This window comes from Anomaloglossus baeobatrachus, chromosome 8, assembly GCF_048569485.1.
Source record: "Anomaloglossus baeobatrachus isolate aAnoBae1 chromosome 8, aAnoBae1.hap1, whole genome shotgun sequence".
Classification (NCBI taxonomy): Eukaryota; Metazoa; Chordata; class Amphibia; order Anura; family Aromobatidae; genus Anomaloglossus; species Anomaloglossus baeobatrachus.
Window position 1 is genome coordinate 55,063,591 of NC_134360.1, and position 12,037 is coordinate 55,075,627.

Consider the following 12,037-nt stretch of genomic DNA (forward strand, 5'->3'; position numbering starts at 1 on the left):
CGGAGATGGGGGCTGGAAATGACAGGGGATGGATCAATATAAGCTAAGGAACCAAAAAAGACCACTGTTAAAATTGAGAACCAGAAATCACTGCACAGATAACAAAAACAAACCTAAAAATGCTATAAGTGCAGTTGCCCACACGCCGTAAACAACTGCTATATGGACACATGCACCAACCATATAAAAATGGGGGTAACTCTCCTCGGCACAAGGAGGACCAACCATAGAACAAAAACATGTCATATATGGGGAAAACCTGAGTCATTACAAAAACGGGGCAAAAGTAAGCCGTTCATTAAGTCCATGCGGGGACATGGTTCCAAGGGAAAAGATCCACCGACACTCCACTTGTGCAAGGCGCTTTTTCAGGTCTCCCCCACGAATCCCAAGATGTACTCTGTCAATCCCACGGACCTTCAGGGATATTGGGTCACAATTATGGACCTCCCTGAAGTGGCGGGGGATCGTCTTGAGGGATTCTGGGTTGATAACCTCCTTGGCTGCCAGAATATCGCGTACATGCTCCCTTGTACGGATACGGAGTTCCCGAGAGGTCAATCCGATATATATTTTGTCGCAACCACATGTGGCGTAATAGATTACGCCAGATGTGTTGCAGGAAATATATTCCCGGATTGAAAATTCTCTGAGGCCATCGGCGGAGCAGAAAGTAGTAGCCCTGATAATATTTTTACATCCACGGCAACACCAACATGGATAGCAGCCGACTCGCTGGGGACCACAGCCAAAGAGGGGGGGTGCCCTCACAACATGGTGACTATGCACTAACATGTCTTTAAGACTCCTACCCCTCTTTGCTGTCATCATAGGACGATCGGGCAAATATCCCTCAAAGGCAGGTTCCGTTTGAAGGATTGCCCAGTGTTTACTTAACACACCCCTTATCTGTTCCCACTGTCTACAGTAGGTGGAGATAAATCTGGCTATTGGGCCAGTTGATTTTGCTGTCATATTTCTCCCAGATAATAGGTGGTCACGTCTCGAGAATTTGGCCCGCTGATAACCTCGTTTTATAGATCTCCTACTGTAGCCCCTATTTATTAATCTCTCCCTCATATCCCCTGATTCGACCTCAAAGGAGCAATCCGAAGAGCACAGTCTGCGCAAGAGCAGAAACTGGCCCGTCGGGATTGCGTTTACCGTTGACCTAGGGTGTCCCGAGGTGGCGTGGAGGAGGGAATTGACCGCGGTGGACTTACGAAAGATGGTCGTGGATACGGCGCCACTCAGTTCGATGGAAATCCGGATGTCAAGAAAATCAATGACCCTTGGCCCGATCTGATGAGTCAATAAGATGTTCCGGTCATTGGAGTTGAGTCGACGCACAAAATCCTCAAGTTCAGAACCGGTTTCACCGCAGACGACAAAAATGTCGTCTATATAGCGAAGCCAGCACTGCGCATGGGAGCTCGCCAGCACACCGCCCCCGAAAACCTCCCTCTCCCAGAAACCGAGAAAGAGGTTTGCGTAGGACAGCGCACACGCCGCCCCCATCACAGTGCCGTGCCGCTGGAGGAAGAACCGGTCCCGAAAAATGAAGAAGTTGCGTGTCAACACAAACTCCAACAACTCCATAATCAGACCGGACAGGGACCTATCCATATTACTTGCATCCAGATAGAACTGAGTGGCTGCAAGTCCATCGCGGTGACCAATGCTAGAGTAGAGGGCCTCGACATCCATGGTCACCAGTAGTACATCCTCCTCCAAGACTAAGCCCTCCAGCCTCCTAAGGACGTCCGAAGTGTCTCTGACATGGGAGGGCAATGTCTCCACAAGTGGGTGCAAGTAGTGCTCAATAAATTTGCAAGTGACATCGCACAACCCACCCATGCCAGAGACAATGGGACGTCCCGGGGACACCTTTGGGTTTTTGTGAACCTTGGGGAGGAGATAGAAAGTTGGAACCACTGGTGACTTCACTAAAAGGCCCTCATAGATCTTCTTGGGAATGATTCCCTCTTCAAATGCCTGTAACAGTATCACCTCTAGGTCATTGGCATAACCCCGCATGGGATTATGGTGGAGCGGTTCATAGGCATCCCGATCTCTGAGTTGGCGCCATGCCTCCCTTTTGTACAGTTCCACAGGCCAAATCACCACATTACCGCCTTTATCGGCGGGTTTAACAACCACGCCATCAAGGGACTGTATCTCCCTGAGTGTGGATTGTTGCTGTCTAGTAAGATTATTACCGCCACCCTTCAAGGAGAGTCGCCGAATATCTCTAGTCACCAACTCCCCAAAAATCTGGATAGGGGGGCATAGTGATAGAGGCGGGAATGTGGTGGATTTTGGCATGGTATGTTGTGGGAAGTTACCTGATGGATGGTAAGTGGACTCCGCCTCCAGTTCTTCAAGGGTAGCAATGGCTTCCTGTTCAAGGGTAGACAAAGATGGCTCGCCTGAAGTTTTTTTATGGTGTAGTTTATGTAACACCAACTTCCATAAAAATAAATGGAGATCTTTAATCACTGAAAATAAATTAAAATTAGCCTGAGGCACAAACGACAGTCCCAGCTTAAGGACCTCAATCTGAGGAGGGGTGAGCACATGTTTGGATAGATTGATTACCTCAAGGTGCGAGTCTCCCCCTTTCTTCTGAACAGGAGGAAGAGTCCCACGTCCACCACCAGGACCTATACCTTGTTTGTTCCGAGCATTTGTGGCTCTGGTATTAGGTCTCATATTCCTGATTTTATCAGATGTGGACTCTTCATCCACTGAGGACATAGATGATGCCGAAATTGACACCATTGAACATGATGTTTTTTTCTAGAATTTGACACACCCCGCCACCGATAAACTTGGCCGTTCTTATAGTCCATAACGTCCCGCTAGTATTTTTTCATTTTGGTATTCAGAATTTCTTTCTCCCATTTCGAGAACTCTTTGTCCAGTGACTCATTATACTTGGACAGTTCATCTGGGGTTAGCTCCGAGGAAAGAAGGGTCTGGGCCTCCCCAATCTTCGTCTCAAGCTCACTGATGGACTTTTCATTCAGCTCTATCAGGAGCTGCATGAAAGTCCTGGAGCAGCCAGCCGCGACTTCCTCCCATTTGGTTTTAATAGTTTCGTCCGAGACGGTGAAAGAGGGAAAAACCCTAACTCTAAGCCCCCTGGGGACCAACCCTCTATCCAGATACCTCTTCATAAATGCCACATTCCACCATAGACGTGTTTTTCTATTTAACATAGATTTAAGGCTGTTCATGTGATCCAGAGCAGTTCTGGAACTCAAAGAAGGTAACTCATTCCCCTCCAGCTTCAAACACCCGGTCCAATTGTGTTTCCCACACTTTTTCGCAGGCTTTAAGATCCATAGGACCCTGAGAATAGCCTGTGATAAACCACAGTAATACTGAAATATAAACATAAAAGAGCCCCATAAGAAAAAAATTATTGGCAACAACTCAAAATAACAGTAGAACCCAGACAAGAGAGTCTTTAAATTTGCCAAATGATAGAGACACTCAGACAAGCCATAATTATAAATGTACAAAACATTTTATTTAAATAATGCTGTAGGTGTATCAATAACATATCACAAAGACATAGATAAAGGACCAGAGGGAATAAGTGCTGAGGGGGAGACACCCCACGTGTCCCGGAAATAAAGGAGAACAAGTCTCCACAAGATCCACTTATTCCCTCTGGTCCTTTTCTATGTCTTTGTGATATGTTATTGATACACCTACAGCATTATTTAAATAAAATGTTTTGTACATTTATAATTATGGCTTGTCTGAGTGTCTCTATCATTTGGCAAATTTAAAGACTCTCTTGTCTGGGTTCTACTGATGGTAATATTAGTATTATTAGTATGGTGGTTTTTATTCATAATCATTATTGTAGTTTGTTCGGGCACTGTGTGGTGGTAATATGTGGCAATGTGTTATGGGCAGCTATTAGTTCAAGTGAGTGTAATGCTCCATGGGGACCATCCTGGTCACAGGGACACTTTTCTGGGCGCTCAGTCACCTTTTGTTATGGTGCTGATAGAAGGATTTGGTGGTTGTAGGATACTGTGTCACCAAAGTGTAACTTTTTTTAATTAGTGTCACACCTATCACTTGGGAGAGAAGGCACCTCGCTGGAGAAGTGTCCACTCCTAGTGGGCTATGTATCTGTGGCGCCCCTGACCAGGTCAGGCACCACTGAGTACTGCACCCATGCTGGGGGCAGTACAATACAGGTAATCCAGAAGGCTGACCGAGGTGTGACTACACAGGCGCATAGTAATCAGGTCTCACACATATACCTTTGGGAGGACTCCTGAGAGCTTCCAGGAGGGGGCGTGGCCTCCATGTCCACTCAAGGGGTGTGGTAGAGAGCCTGGTTGCTAGGTGGCGCAGGCAGGCACAAAGGGGAAAGAGGAAGAGAGGGAGTGAGGAGTCTGGAGCAGGGAGTTGAGGAGAGAGGAGTGTGGAAGTGGAGCTCAGACAGGAGCAGCAGTGGAGAACCCACAAGTGAGCCGGTTTAGTGTGCAGCTCAGGGAGAGCAGAAGCAGACCCTGGAGCTGTTGCAGTCTAACAGCGTCTGCGCAGTGACTACTGATGGGGGAGACCGGTCACCTGGTAGTGCCACCCGAAATCCACCCAAGGCTAAAGAGAGAGCAACGGAGTGAAGAGTAAGAGGACTGCCAGGGAGGTACCAGGCCCGAAGGGGTAACAGGTCCCAGTGCAGAGATAGATCTAGCTTTTTTCTGCCAAACCAGCCTGAGGGGGCACTTCAAACCCCCAAGACGACACCACAGGGTCCACAGCCACGTAGCAAAGTGAGGGCCCATAGCTCACAGGAGGCAAGCAGCCGGAGTGACCTGGTCCAGGCTACAAGCAAACGGGCCGAAACGAGGGGAGCAGCAACTTCCCTGCGTGACCCCCATAGGGACTGCAAGTCGGGGTTACCACAAACAACAAAAGGGCTAAGGAAGGCGAGTCAGTAGCCACCCTCACAAGTCAGCCTGAAGAACGCCTGGTTCCAGCCTGGTTCATCCCAGCTACGCCCGGGTTACTCACCCTGCCATCAACAGTGAGTAAAACCCCTGAAAGACATTCTGCTTGTGTTGAGTTATTCTGCACCTTGTGGTTCCACACACCTACACAGGGCCCTGGGGCTTGCCTCACTCTCGGGAGGCCACTACATCTGACTGCACCCACCATCAGCCCCAGGCACCCTTTAACCCGCAGTGGCGGTCCCCACTGACCGCAATTCCGAGAGTGGTGTCACGACAATCGCAAGAAGGTTCCCTACCTGTGACCAGAACCGTCCCACCACGTGGAGTCCCTGAAGGTAATGCACCGACACAACCACACCTGCGGGGCTTCACATATCCATCCCATGGGGTGAGCTCTTTCTTGTATGGGGTGCAGTTTGCACCCAGTGTGTGCTCCCGGTCAGGGCGCTCAGTCTCTTGCAGTAATGAGGGGCTGCGATCTGTCATCCTGTCTCCATATATCACGTTACCCTGAACGAGAGCTGGAAATTACAGATTAGTGATGTGGGGTGTCTCATAGACGCATGACATCACTAACCTAGGGCTTAGTGGCAGCTATGGGCTGCTGCCATAAACTTCTTATTACCCCGATTCCCTCCGCACCAGGGCAACGAGAAGAGTCGGGTCTAGCGCCAGAATTGGTGCATCTTATGGATCCGCCACTTCTGGGGCGGCTGTGGGCTGCTATTGTTAGGCTGGAAAGGGCCAAATAACGATGGTCCTTCCCACCCTAATAATATCAGCCCCCTGTTGTCTGCTGCACCTTGGCTGGTATTAGAAAAATGAGGGGATCCCACGTCATTTTTTTTAATAAATCAAATAATTAAAAAAAGGGGTGGAATCCCCTCTATTTTTCATAACCAGCCAAGGCACAGCAGAGAGCTGAGGGTTGCAGCCTGCAGCTGCTGCTGTTCCTGTGCAGGATATGAAAAATGGGGGGGACCCCATGTTATTTTTTTTACCCCAAAAAAAGAAAAAAAACCTAACCAAGCTGGCTATCCCTCTATGAAGCTATTCTATTATTTTTTTCTATGTATTCTTTCTTATTATCTAATCTATATGTTCTTATTATCTATCTATCCATCTAGCTATTCTTTCTATTTTTTCATATATAATCTATTCTACCTATCTATCCATTATCCTTTCCTATCATATTTTGTTTTTCCTTTAAAAAAACGCAATGACAACAATGCACCAAAAACGCACCACAAAACGCACCTACATTACAAGCATTTTTTGGGACATTTCCCGACTCTCTGCGACAAGGTGCAGTTTTGGTTGCAGTTTGTGTGCAGAAAAAACTGCAGCATGCGCATGCAGCCTTACCCAACTCCTTCTTCATTGGGAGGGAGAAGGGCAGAATTTACTATCCCGGGCAGTCCCGAAAGTGCTTCAGATGTGGTAAAACAGGTCATCTGTCCAATGACTGTACTGTGGGGAAGTGCAGCCTGTGTGGGGAAATCGGCCATATCGCTGCAGACTGCTGGGACATCAGGTGCAACCTCTGTGGTAAGATGGGCCACCCTCACAGGGACTGTCCAGATCCCTGGCACAACATCTGTAGAGTCTTCCCTGATGAGGATGTGATGGTAGCGGCAGAGACTCGGGAGGTAGCGGCAGAGACTCGGGAGGTAGTGGCAGAGGCTCAGGAGGTAGTGGCAGAGGCTCAGGAGGTAGCGGCAGAGACTCGGGAGGTAGTGGCAGAGGCTCAGGAGGTAGTGGCAGAGGCTTAGGAGGAGGATTCAATGTCGGGAGAGGTACTGATCAGCTCAGATGTCCCCCGGGAGTCTACTCATGTAACACCAGAGCAGCAGGGTACGGAGGGTGCAGAAGGGAACATGGAGGTCATCCCTCAGGTGCAGCAGCCTCAGGTAGCCCCCCCTTCAGCATCACTGTCTGTATCTGATGACTGGAGCATTAATCAGAATGAACGGAAGAAAAAGAACACGTCCTCCCGTAAACCTGAGGAAGAATATGACAGAGCTAGTAAGAAGGTCCAGAGCTCTGCAGGTGTGATGGTCGTGTCCAACAAGTATGGGGCATTATCTGAATCAAATGATAATGATTATGAGGAAGAGTTGGGGAAACTTGAGGACGAGTGTGACAGGGACGTAGAGGACCATCCCCCGCCAAAGCGGAAGCCCCTGTCTGTAGACCCTCAGGTAGAGTCTGACATGGACACCGGTGGTGGACCGAACGTCCCTGACTCCTGATGATGGCTGTCACTCTGCTCCTTCTATATATTGTATGGTGATTGCAGGGTTTCTTTGACACTCATTTCCCACCACAGGTGTGGACTCTACTTTATTTGTGTGTATGTATTAATTGGTCTCCCCCTAACTAGACTCTCTCCTCTACAGTCAATCCTTAATGCAGCAGCCAGGGTCACCTATCTGGCTAACCGCTACTCGGATGCCTCTGCTCTGTGCCAGTCATTGCACTGGCTGCCCATATATCATAGGATCCAATTCAAACTGCTTGTTCTCGCCCACAAAGCTCTCCACAGTGCAGCACCCCCCTACATCTCCACCCTCCTCTCTGTCTATCAGTCCACCCGTTCTCTACGCTCTGCAAGCGACTTTCGACTAACATCCACACTAATTCGAACCTCCCACTCCCGGATCCAAGACTTCTTCCGAGCTGCACCAACCCTCTGGAACGCTCTACCCCAAGAAGTTAGGACAAATCACAACTTACTCAGCTTCAGACGCACCCTAAAGACGCATCTTTTTAGGGCGGCCTATCACACTCCCTAATCAGATTCGATTCACATAGTCCCTCTACAACCTCTCACAACATAGCTCCACATCAAACTCCATGGCACCCAAAGGCATCTCAAGGCTCGGGCCCACTGGTCCAGGAAACCATTATCCAGCCCCATTTCCGTGAGATGGTTGGATTGTCATTGTAAATAAGCACTTGAACCTTGCCTCTCCCCCCATCTCATTGTAGATTGTAAGCTCTCACGAGCAGGGTTGTATTTTTTTCCCCTCTAAATATTGTATTTCTATAACTGTTACTTGTTTGTATATGATCCTCCTGAATTGTAAAGCGCTACGGAATATGTTGGCGCTATAGAAATAAAGATTATTATTGTATGATCTGATTATTTAGTGCTGGTGTCTATGTAACCTCAGTGATTTGTGTTTTGTATTTATGGAAGTTTTTGTTTATTATACTTGTATTTATGTTTGTTTTTTCCAACTAAAATTTACCCTATGTTCAAGAATATAACTACTATAATACTGCCCCTATGTTCAAGAATATAACTACTATAATACTGCCCCTATGTACAAGAATATAACTACTATAATACTGCCCCTATGTACAAGAATATAACTACTATAATACTGTTCCTATGTACAAGAATATAACTACTATAATACTGTTCCTATGTACAAGAATATAACTACTATAGTACTGTTCCTATGTACAAGAATATAACTACTATAATACTGCTCCTGTGTACAAGAATATAACTACTATAATACTGCTCATATGTACAAGAATATAACTACTATAATTCTGCTCATATGTACAAGAATATAACTACTATAATACTGTCCCTATGTACAAGAATATAACTACTATAATACTGCTCATATGTACACGAATATAACTACTATAATACTGCTCCCTATGTACAAGAATATAACTACTATAATACTTCCCATATGTACAGGAATATAACTACTATAATACTGCTCCTGTGTGCAAGAATATAACTACTATAATACTGTCCCTATGTACAAGAATATAACGACTATAATACTGCTCCTGTGTACAAGAATATAACTAGTATAATACTGTCCCTATGTACAAGAATATAACTACTATAATACTGCTGCCTATGTACAAGAATATAACTACTATAATACTGCTCATATGTACAAGAATATAAATACTATAATACTGCTCATATGTACAAGAATATAACTACTATAATACTGCTCATATGTACAAGAATATAACTACTATAATACTGTTCATATGTACACGAATATAACTACTATAATACTGCTCCCTATGTACAAAAATATGACTACTATAATACTGTCCCTATGTACAAGAATATAACTACTATAATACTGCTCATATGTACAAGAATATAACTACTATAATACTGCTCATATGTACAAGAATATAATTACTATAATACTGCTCATATGTACAAGAATATAACTACTATAATACTGCTCATATATACAAGAATGTAACTACTATAATACTGCTCATATGTACAAGAATATAACTACTATAATACTGCTCATATGTACAAGAATATAGCTACTATAATACTGCTCCTATGTACAAGAATATAACTACTATAATACTGCTCCTATGTACAAGAATATAACTACTATAATACTGCTCCTATGTACAAGAATATAACTGCTATAATACTGCTCCTATGTACAAGAATATAACTACTATAATACTGTCCCTATGTACAAGAATATAACTACTATAATACTGCTCATATGTACAAGAATATAACTACTATAATACTGCTCCTGTGTACAAGAATATAACTAGTATAATACTGTCCCTATGTACAAGAATATAACTACTATAATACTGCTCCTATGTACAAGAATATAACTACTATAATACTGCTCCTGTGTACAAGAATATAACTAGTATAATACTGTCCCTATGTACAAGAATATAACTACTATAATACTGCTCATATGTACAAGAATATAACTACTATAATACTGCTCATATGTACAAGAATATAGCTACTATAATACTGCTCCTATGTACAAGAATATAACTACTATAATACTGCTCATATGTACAAGAAAATAACTACTATAATACTGCTCATATGTACAAGAATATAACTACTATAATACTGCTCCTATGTACAAGAATATAACTACTATAATACTGCTCATATGTACAAGAATATAACTACTATAATACTGCTCCTGTGTACAAGAATATAACTACTATAATACTGTCCCTATGTACAAGAATATAACTACTATAATACTGCTCATATGTACAAGAATATAACTACTATAATACTGCTCCTGTGTACAAGAATATAACTAGTATAATACTGTCCCTATGTACAAGAATATAACTACTATAATACTGCTCCTATGTACACGAATATAACTACTATAATACTGCTCCTATGTACAAGAATATAACTACTATAATACTGCTCTTATGTACAAGAATATAACTACTATAATACTGCTCATATGTACAAGAATATAACTACTATAATACTGCTCATATGTACAAGAATATAACTACTATGATACTTCTCATATGTACAAGAATATAACTACTATAATACTGTCCCTATGTTCAAGATTCTAACTCATATAATACTGCTCCTATGTACAAGAATATAACTACTATAATACTGCTCCTATGTACACGAATATAACTACTATAATACTGCTCATATGTACAAGAATATAACTACTATAATACTGCTCCTATGTACAAGAATATAACTACTATAATACTGCTCATATGTACAAGAATATAACTACTATAATACTGCTCCTGTGTACAAGAATGTAACTACTATAATACTGCTCATATGTACAAGAATATAACTACTATAATACTGCTCATATGTACAAGAATATAGCTACTATAATACTGCTCCTATGTACAAGAATATAACTACTATAATACTGCTCCTATGTACAAGAATATAACTACTATAATACTGCTACTATGTACAAGAATATAACTACTATAATACTGCTCCTATGTACAAGAATATAACTACTATAATACTGCTCCTGTGTACAAGAATATAACTGCTATAATACTGCTCCTATGTACAAGAATATAACTACTATAATACTGCTCCTGTGTACAAGAATATAACTACTATAATACTGTCCCTATGTACAAGAATATAACTACTATAATACTGCTCATATGTACAAGAATATAACTACTATAATACTGCTCCTGTGTACAAGAATATAACTAGTATAATACTGTCCCTATGTAGAAGAATATAACTACTATAATACTGCTCCTATGTACACGAATATAACTACTATAATACTGCTCCTATGTACAAGAATATAACTACTATAATACTGCTCCTATGTACAAGAATATAACTACTATAATACTGCTCATATGTACAAGAATATAACTACTATAATACTGCTCATATGTACAAGAATATAACTACTATGATACTTCTCATATGTACAAGAATATAACTACTATAATACTGTCCCTATGTTCAAGATTCTAACTCATATAATACTGCTCCTATGTACAAGAATATAACTACTATAATACTGCTCCTATGTACACGAATATAACTACTATAATACTGCTCCTATGTACAAGAATATAACTACTATAATACTGCTCATATGTACAAGAATATAACTACTATAATACTGCTCATATGTACAAGAATATAACTACTATAATACTGCTCATATGTACAAGAATATAGCTACTATAATACTGCTCCTATGTACAAGAATATAACTACTATAATACTGCTCATATGTACAAGAATATAACTACTATAATACTGCTCATATGTACAAGAATATAACTACTATAATACTGCTCCTATGTACAAGAATATAACTACTATAATACTGCTCATATGTACAAGAATATAACTACTATAATACTGCGCCTGTGTACAAGAATATAACTACTATAATACTGCTCATATGTACAAGAATATAGCTACTATAATACTGCTCCTATGTACAAGAATATAACTACTATAATACTGCTCCTATGTACAAGAATATAACTACAATAATACTGCTCCTATGTACAAGAATATAACTACTATAATACTGCTCCTATGTACAAGAATATAACTTCTATAATACTGCTCCTGTGTACAAGAATATAACTGCTATAATACTGCTCCTATGTACAAGAATATAACTACTATAATACTGCTCCTGTGTACAAGAATATAACTACTATAATACTGTCCCTATGTACAAGAATATAACTACTATAATACTGCTCATATGTACAAGAATATA